The sequence below is a fragment of the Halichoerus grypus genome, chromosome 2, assembly GCF_964656455.1.
Source record: "Halichoerus grypus chromosome 2, mHalGry1.hap1.1, whole genome shotgun sequence".
Taxonomy (NCBI): Eukaryota; Metazoa; Chordata; class Mammalia; order Carnivora; family Phocidae; genus Halichoerus; species Halichoerus grypus.
The window spans coordinates 91,544,541-91,554,762 of NC_135713.1; positions in this window are offsets into that span (position 1 = coordinate 91,544,541).

Below are 10,222 nucleotides of genomic sequence, written 5' to 3' on the forward strand. Positions count from 1 at the left end.
GTGACCTCCCCCTTTTCTAGGTTCCATGATAACCGTTTGCCTTCTCTTCACATAGGTTTTTTACAGAAAAGATAAAATATAGTTAATTTGGCTTTCTTTCCTGAATCATTTGGTTGTAGACTTGCAGTTCTTTGGTTTGGTCTTCCAGATGACTAATCTCCATTATGTGCAGATTTTTCTAGTTTAATTCTCAGATGGCAGTTTTACCTTTTCTTGAGGGTTTTGAGGATCCCTATTAAATGCTCTGTGTCTCAAAGGAAGTATAAGTATAGGTCTCTACATATATAAGAAAAATAAATTTGGTTGGCCCTCGAACAGCATGGGTTTGGACTGCATGGATCCACATGGATTTTTTTCAATATAGAACTGTAAATGTGTTTTCCTTAATGATTTTCTTGACTTTTTTTCTAGCTTTATTGTAAGAACACAGTGTGTATAATACATGTAACATACAAATATGTGTTAACTGACTATACTATCAGTAAAGCTTCTGATTAACAGTAGGCTATCAGTTAAGTTTTGGGGGTTCAAAAGTTATATGTGGAGTTTTGACTGTGCAGGGGATCAGCACCCCTAACCCCCACCGTGTGTAAGGGTCAACTGTATTTGGGGGATTTAGTTCATACTACTAACCCCACCCCCACCCCCGCCTTTTCTAAGATGTTCCTTAGGAAGTGAGATCCATGGAAGCCACTTGGAAGCTTCTCCTAGAAGTCTGTATGATGCCAAGAGTAGATGGTAGTGGCCATGCAAATTTATCACTGAGATCTCCTCTTGCAGGGGGCATAGTTCACCACTCCAGCCAGATAGGACCCCTCTGGATCAACCATCATGTTCATACTGAGTCCAGGCTTCCCGTACTCTGCTTTCAGCTCATAAATGAGCAAGGCCCATTCCTGCCTTAGGACATGCAAGACTTTTCTAACAGGCGTGAAGACCCCCATGGGCCTGTATGAAACTTTCCTGGACCTGTGTTGTAGTCTGGGACTTTCCTTCTTCCCTCTCATTCTAGTATGGTGTTCTGAACACATCTCCCTTCTCATGTTCCCTCCTACAAATAGCACTTTCATGTTGAATCCTGCCATGACATCTGCTTCCTGGCCAACCCAGATGCAGTTGATAATTTTGTTTCAGGCCTTTGGGTTCTTCCTGATACTTTTGTTAACTTGTCCTATGGAATACTGAGAAAGGAATGTTGTGTATTTGTTTATTTCCTCTTTAATTTCTGTCAGTTTGGGCTTCATGTATTTTGAAACTTAGTAGATGAATACATATGTAGAATTTTTAAGTTTTCTCAGTGGATTTACATGTACATAATTATAAAATGTCTTCCCTTCATCTTTTTGTTTTGTTTTAAAAAAGAACCATTTTATTATCTTTTATGATAATTTAGGCTGTCTGAGCTCAGCTGAATGTCTTTTATGTTTTGGAGATTTATCAGTTTTATCTCATGCATCTGTAGTTGTTTTTTGTTGTTATTTTCACTGAGTAGTATTCAGACTGTTACTAAAATCAACAGTTTTACATCTTGCAGTGTCTTCAGAGTATCACTCTCTCTTGACTTACTATGTTGTTTTTTTTTTTAATTTTAATTCCAGCAGAGTTAACACACAGTGTTATATTCATTTCAGGTGTTAAAATGTGGTGATTGAACAATTCTATACACTACTCAGTGCTCATCAAGATAAGTGTACTCTTAAGCCGCTTCATCTATTTCATCCATCCCCCCTCACCACCCCTCTGGTAACCATCAGTTTGTTTTGTATAGTTAAGAGTCTGTTTCTTGGTTTGTTTCTTTTTTTCTTTGTTTACTTCTTAAATTCCACATATGAGCGAAATCATAAAGTATTTATCTTTCTCTGACTGATTTCACTTAGCATTATACTCTCTAGATCCATCTATATTGTTGCAAACGGCAAGATTTCATTCTTTTTTATGGCTAATACTCCATTGTATATGTATATACCACATCTTGATTCATTGCTCTATCAGTGGACGCTTGGGCTGCTTCCATAATTTGGCTATTGCAAATAAAGCTGTAATAAGCACAGGGGTGCATATATCTTTTCAAAATAGTGTTTCTGTGTCCTTTGGGTAAATACCCAGTAGCGGAATTACTGGATCGTATGGTAATTCTATTTTTAATTTTTTGGGGAGCCTCCATAATGTTTTCCACAGCAGCTGCAAGAGTTTGCATTCCAACCAACAGTGCAAGAGGGCTCCTTTTTCTCCACATTCTTCACACATGGGTTGTTTCCTGTGTCTTTGATTTTAGCCATTCTCAGAGGCTGAGGTGCTACCTCGCTGTGGTTTTGACTTGCATTTTCGTGATGATTAGTAACGTTGAGCATCTTTTCACGTGTATGTCATCTCTGGAGAAATGTCTGTTCATGTCTTCTGCCTGTTTTTCAGTTGGATTATTTGTGTTTTTTGGTGTTGAGTTGTATAAGTTTTTTTTTTTTAATTTATTTATTTGACAGAGACACAGCGAGAGAGGGAACACAAGCAGGGGGAGTGGAAGAGGGAGAAGCAGGCTTCCTGCCGAACAGGGAGCCCGATATGGGGCTCGATCCCCGGATCCTGGGATCATGACCTGAGCCAAAGGCAGATGCTTAACGACTGAGCGACCCAGGGGCCCCTTTTTTTTTTAAAGATTTTATTTATTTTTAGCGCTTCTCAAATTTTAATGTGCATCAGAATCAGCTGGAATTTGTTTAAAAAAAAAAAAACAGATTTCTGGGTAACCCCCACCAGAGTTTCTGATTCAGTAGGTCTGAGGTGGGTCCAAGACTGCATTTCTAATAAATTCCTGGGTGATGCTGAGATTGCTGGTTTGGAGGCCACACTTTGAGAACCACGAAGCTTTCCTTTCTCTTCTATTTTTTGAAATACTTTGAGAAGAAAGAAACTCTTTAAATGTTTGGTAGAATCACCTGTGAAGCCGTCTGGTCCTGGACTTCTGTTTGTTGGGAGTTTTTTGATCACTGATTCAATTTCATTCCTGGTAATTGTTCTGTTTAAATTTTCTATTTCTTCCTGATTTAGTTTTGGGAGATTATAGGTTTTTAGGAATTTATCCATTTCTTCTAGGTTGTCCAATTTGTTGGCGTATAATTTTTCATAATATTGTCTTACAATCCTTTGTATCTCCGGTGTTGGTTGTTATTTCTCCTCTTTCATTTCTTATTTTAAGTCTTTTTTTTTTTTTTTAAGAGTCTGGATAGAGGTGTAACATTTCTGTTGATCTTTTCAAAGAATCAGCTCCTGGTTTCATTGTTCTATTTCTTTTTCTTTTTTTTCTTTTTATTTATTTATTTTTTTTAGATTTTATTTCATTTATTTTTGCTTCAATTTTTATTTCCTTCTATTGCTTTTGGGTTTTCTTTGTTCTTCCTTTTCAAGCTCCTTTATATTTAAGTTTAGGTTGTTTATTTGAGATTTGTCTTGTTTCTTGAGCTAGGCCTGCATTGCTATATTCTTCCTTCTTAGAACAGCTTTTGCTGCATCCCCCAAATTTTGGACTGTTGTGTTTTCATTTTCATTTGCCTCCATGTACTTTTTGATTTCTTCTTTGATTTCTTGACTAACCCATTCATTGTTAGGTAGCATGTTATTCAGCCTACATGTATTTCTGTTCTTTCCAGATTTTTTTCTTGTGGTTCATTGCTAGTTTCATAGCTTTGTGGTCAGAAAAGATGCATGATATGACTTCAATCTTTGTGAATTTGTTTAGACTTGTTTTGTGACCTAATACGTGATCTATTGTGGAGATTGTTCTATGTGCACTTGAAAAGAATGTGTATTCTGCTTTTTTAGGATGGAATGTTCTGAATATATCTGTTAGATCCATCTGGTCCAATGTGCACAAAGCCACTGTTTCCTTGTTGATTTTCTGTTTGGATGATCTATCCATTGATGTAAGTGGGGTTTTAAAGTACTATTATTGTATTACTATTGATTACTTCCTTTATGCTTGTTATTAGCTGCTTTATGTATTCACATGCTCCCACATTGGGTGCACAAATATTTACAATTGTTATGTCTTCTTATTGGATTGTTTCCTTTATTATTATATAGTGTCCTTCTTTGTCTCTTGTTATAGTCTTTGTTTTAAAGTCTATTTTGTCCAATATAAGTATTGCTACTCTGGCTTTCTTTTCACTTCCATTTGAATGATAAATGCTTTTCCCTCCCTTTTCATTTGTATGTGTCTCTAGGTCTGAAATAAGTCTCTTGTAGGTAGCATATAGAGGAGTATTTCCTTTTTATCTATTCTGTCACCCTGTGTCTTTTGATTGGAGTGTTTAGTCCATTTACATTCCAAGTAATTATTGATAGGTATATAGGGTTATTGCCCATTTTGTTACTCAGTTTATAGTTGTTTTTGTAGTTCTTCTCTGTTTCTTTTCTTGCTCTCTCACTGCTTGCTGGCTTTCTTTAGTGATATACTTGGATTCCTTTCTCTTTATTTTTTGCATACATACTATTGATTTTTTATTTGGGGTTACCATTAGACTTGTGCATAACATCTTATGTGCGTAACAGTCTATATTAAGTTGATGGTTGCTTAAGTTTGAACCCATTCTTCACTCCTCTCCACCCTGCATTTTTGGTTTATAGTGTCATACTTTACATCCTTTTATTTTGTGAATCCCCTGACTGATTTTTATAGGTATGTTTAATTTCACTGCTTTTGTGTTTCCTATTTTTCTTATTCTTATGGTATTTCCTTTCCACTTAAAGAGTCCCCTTTTACATTTCTTATAGGGCTGGTTTAGTGCTTATGAATTCCTTTAACATTTGTTTTTCTGGGAAGCTGTTTCTCTCTCCTTCTATTCTGAATGATAGCCTTGCTGGATAGAGTATTCTTAGCTGCAGGTTTTTGTTTTTTTTGTTTTTTTTTCCTTTCAGCATTTTGAATACATCATGCTTTCTTCAGGCCTGCCTGGAAAGTTTCTGCTGAAAAATCAGCTAATAGCCTTTCCCTTGTATGTAACTGTTTCCTTTCTTATGCTGCTTTGAAAATTCTCTATCACTAATGTTGGCCATTTTAATCACTGTTTCTTGGTGTGACCCTCCTTGGGTGGATTCTCTTGGGAGCTCTGTGTGCCTCCTGTATCTGGATCTCTGTTTCCTTCCCCAGATAAGGAAGTTTTCATCTATTATTTCTTCTAATAAATTTGCTGCCCCCCCTTTCTCTCTCTTCTCCTTCTGGGATCCCTATAATGTGAATGTTATTATGCTTGATGGTGTCGCTGAGTTCCTAAAGTGTGTTTTCATTTTTTATTATTTTTTTCTCTCTGCTGTTCACCTTGATTGCTTTCTATCACTCTGTCCTCCAGGTTGCTCATCCATTCTTCTATTTCCTCTAGTCTGTTTCATCTAGTGTATTTATTTCAGTTCCTGAATTCATCTCTGATTGGTTCTTCTTTATGTTCTGTGTCATTAGTTTCACTAAGGTTCTCCACTGTTTTCTCAAGTCCAGTGAGTAACTTTATGATGGTTACCCTTTATATTCTGTGTAACAGGTATATTACTTATTTCCATTTTGTTTAGCTCTCTTGCTGTGATGTTGTCCTGTTCTTTCATTTGGGATATGTTCCTCTTTCTCCTCATTTTGTCTAACTCTTTGTGTCTGTTTTTGTCTCTCTTGGTCTTCAAAGCAGTGGTCTTATGAAGAAGAGGTCCTGTAGTGCCCTGCAGTGCAATGTCCCCTGTTCACCAGAACCTGCACTTGAGGGGTGTCTCCTGTGTGTGTTGCATGCTCCCTACTGGTGTGACTGAATCATGTTTGCTTTCATTCCAGCTGTCTGCAATGCCTCTCTTTGCCTGTTGTGGGCAGGGTTTGGTCCCTGTGTTGTTATTGGGCCAGTCTGGAGCCACTTGGGCTTGAGCTGAGTTAGAGCAGATGTTCACCAGAGCTGCAGGAGCACTGAACTGCACTTTGCTTTACCGGTGTTGTCCTCTGAGAAGCTTTGGTTGGTGGACAGGGTTTGCATTCAGACCAGATGTCTATTCCCAGCCTACTGCTGGGAACAGAACTGCTCTGATATGTGTAGTTATCTTCCCCTCTGTACCGGGGAAGGAGTCTCTTTGGAGTGGTGCTTGCCCCTGCCAGGGGTACTTGCACACTGCCAGGCTTATGGCAACACTTTGGATGGGTTCTGGCCAAGGGTATATTGGAGGGAGCAGGTCTTCAGGAGAATGTGGGGCAGGGCACAGAGTGTTAACAAGGTTTGTATAGATCTGCTGCAGGAAGGGATCTGGAACTTTTAGAAAACTCCTGCTGCAGGGCTGGAGGGGGCAATTCTGCAGGGGAGCACAGTGGTGGGGCACTCGTGTCAGCAAGGTCCGCAAATGCCTGTATGGGAGGGGACCTTCAGCTGCCCAGAACTCCTGCTGAGGCTCCTATGTTGAAGGGGGCAGATTGGCAGAAGTATGCATGGGCAGGGTGCGTTCTTAGCAAGCTAGGTGGAGAATGCTGGTTCCTGCAGGTGTCTGTGCAGGCTGGGGAGCAGGAGAGGGAAATGGTGCCCACCAGATCTTTTGTTCTTGGAGAAGTTTCCCAATGACCCTGCCCCTCCAGCACAGGCTGAGAGATAAGTAAACAAATCTCCCTCCCATATACCCCAGGTGTTTTTCAAAACAAAGGATACTATAAAATAGAAAAACATCAGCGTGCATCTCAACTAATAAAGATAATTATTATGTGAAACTTATTTGGGTTTTACATTTATACACTGCACACCCATAATGTATACTGGATTCTAATACAAAATATTTTCACATGGGTTACAGCAAAAAAAGTCACTGCCTTATTATTTAATCATCATAAAAACTTTGTGAGGCAGGGATTACCTCCATTTTACAAATGAAATCAGGACTCTATTAAGTTAAAAAAAAAAAAAAAAAAACACCTAACCAAAGAGGTAAAAGATCTGTACTCTGAAAACTATAAAACACTAATGGAAAAAACTGAAGATGACACAAAGAAATGGAAAACATTCCATGTTCATGGATTGGAAGAACAAATATTGTTAAAATGTCTGTACTACACAAAGCAATCTACACATTTAATGCAACCCCTGTCAAAACACCAACAGCATTTTTCACAGAACTAGAACAAACAATCCTAAAATTTGTATGGAACCATGAAAGACTCTGAATAGCCAAGGCAACCTTGAAAAAGAAAAGCAAAGCTGAAGCATCACAATTCTGGACTTCAAGTTGTATTACAAAGCTGTAGTGATCAAGACAGTATGGTACTGGCATAAAAACTGACCCACAGACCCATAGAACAGAATGGAAAACCCAGAAATGGACCCACAACTATATGGTCAACTAATCTTTGACAAAGCAGGAAAGAATATCTAATGGAAAAAAGAATCTCTTCAACAAATGCTGTTGGGAAAACTGGACAGCCACATGCGGAAGAATGAAAGCGGACCACTTTCTTATACCATGCACAAAAATAAATTCAAAATGGATAAAAGACCTAAATATGAGACAAGAAACCATCAAAATCCTAGAGGAAAACACAGGCAGTAACTTCTTTGACTTTGGTTGTAGCAGCTTCTTCCTAGATACGTTTTCTGAGGCAAGGGAAACAAAGGCAACAATAAACTATTGGGACTTCATTAAGATAAAATGCTTCTGCACAGCGAAGGAAACAATCAACAAAACTAAAAGGCAACCTTTGGTATGGGAGAAGATATTTGCAAATGGCATATCTGATAAAGGGTTAGTATGCAAAATATATAAGACTTATAGAACTCAATAACCCAAAACCAAACAATCCCAGTTAAAAAAAAAAAAGGACAGAAGACATGAATAGACATTTCTCCAAAGAAGACATACAGATGGCTTACAGACACAATGAAAAGATGCTCAACATCACTCCTTATCAGGGAAATCCAAATCAAAACTACAATTAGATACCATCTTATATCTGCCAGAATGGCTGAAATTAACAACACAGGAAATAACATGTTGGTAAGGATGTAGAGGAAGGGAAACCCTCTTACACTCTTGGTGGGAATGCAAACTGGTGCAGTCACTGTGGACAACAGTGTGGAGGTTCCTCAAAAAGTTACAAATAGAACTATCCTACAACCTAGCAATTGCACTACGAGGTATTTACCCAAAGGATACAAAAATACTGATTTGAAGGGATACATGCATTCCGATGTTTATATCTTTATATATATATCACAACTTCTTTATGCATTTATATATAATATTACTCATCCCTCAAAAGAATGAAATCTCATTTGCAGTGTTGTGGTTGGAGCTAGAGTATATTATGCTAAGTGAAATAAGTCAGTCAGAGAAAGACCAATACCATATGATTTCAGTCATATGTGGAACTTAAGAAACAACAGATGAACATGGGGGAAAAAAGAGGCAAACCATACAACAGACTAAGGATTGCTGGAGGGAAGGTGGGCAGAGAGATGGGTTAAATGGGTGATGGGCATGAAGGAGGGCACTTGTGATGAGCACTGGGTGTTATATGTAAGTGATGAATCACTAAATTCTATGCCTAAAACTAATATATATTAGTTTAAGCAAACTAATTAGTATACCTAATACTACACTGTTGTTAACTAACTGGAATTTAAATAAAAATTTGATAAAAATAAGAGTATGAAAAAAAATGTGCCCTTAGTCATATAGTTGATCAGTGTCAGAGCCTGAATTTAAGGCAAATCTTTTGATCTCAAAACAACTTCTTGTGTCTGCTTCCAAAACATATTCTTATATGACTTTTGGCCTGAGGGAGAATAACCAATTCCCCATAAGCAGACATACTTATGATGATGATGTAGCAGCACACAAGTCAAGGAGAAGGACACAGGTTTCTCTTCCTCCATGGAAGAGAACTAGAATGATTTCCCAGCCATCAAAGCCTGTTTTGTCTACATTCTGCTTCAGATGCAGGGAATATAGCAAATTAAAAAGGTCCCGTGACTAAGAACGATGTTCTTTTCAGCTTCATGAATATTGATTGAACTAGACCTTTGGAAATAGGAACTACTTTCATGATATGACTACTTAGGCTGGAAGATATGGCACTCAACTAGAATTTTAATAATTATAAGTCTCTATCTCTTTCAATAGACTCACTTTCACATAAAACCTCTTTTATTTTCACTGTAACATTGCCAGTGTGCTTGTTTTTGTGGCAGAAGTATAACTTGCCACAACTTCTGCACACAGGATTGTATCTATCAACTGTTTGGCAACGCTTGAGGAGAAAGGATATTCTCGTATCTAATTTAGATGCTGTTACATGATCTGAAAATTTTCTGAGGAACAGTCAGGAAAGGATATTTAATGAATATGGAGATTTCAACAAAAATTGAGATGCCAGATTGAGTGTTTAGAAATTCATTGTAGACATGGTTATTAAATGCTTGTCTTTAGTTATGAATGTCTTGTTCTTAAAAAGGAAAGTTACAGATGAGTAATTCCTGGTAATACAATAAAGGTCAAACAGCCTTATAAATCAATAGTTTCAAATGTAGATGAGATAATTAAAGTCTGTGGGCAAACTAATATTCAATGCAAATGTAATTTGGTTATTGATGAGTAGAATGAACGGCAAAGGTGACAAATAGGTAAAAATGCAACAAAAAGGAGATATTAGCTATACTTCCTGTTAATTCTTCCTGTTAATAATAATTATGCTGTTTGAGATGCTGTGATACAGACTTCAAAACTTTATTTTTCTTGTGACTATGTTTCCATTCCTGTACTTTTTATGACTTTTTTATTTTATAACTGGAAGTTTGTAAGTCTTAATCCATATCACTTATTTCACTGATTCCACACACACACTCACCTCCCCCCTGGCAAACAACAGTTTGTTCTCATTTATGGGTCTGTTTTGTTTTTATTCATTTATTTTTGTTTGTCATTCCACATGTAAGTGAAATTATATGGTTCTTGCTTGCTCTCTAACTTCTTTCAGTTAGCAAAATACCCTCTAGATCCAACCATGCTGTTGTGAAGGGCAAGATCTCATTCTTTTTTATAGCTGAGTGGTATTCCATATGACCTCTTCTTAATCTGTTCAACCTATCAGTGGACACTTAGATTGTTGCCACATCATATCTGTTGTAAATAGTGCTGCAGTATTATCCACATGGGGTGGATATACCTTTTCAAATTTGTCTTTGTTTTCTTTGGGTAAACAGCCAATTGTGGAATTACTGGATTG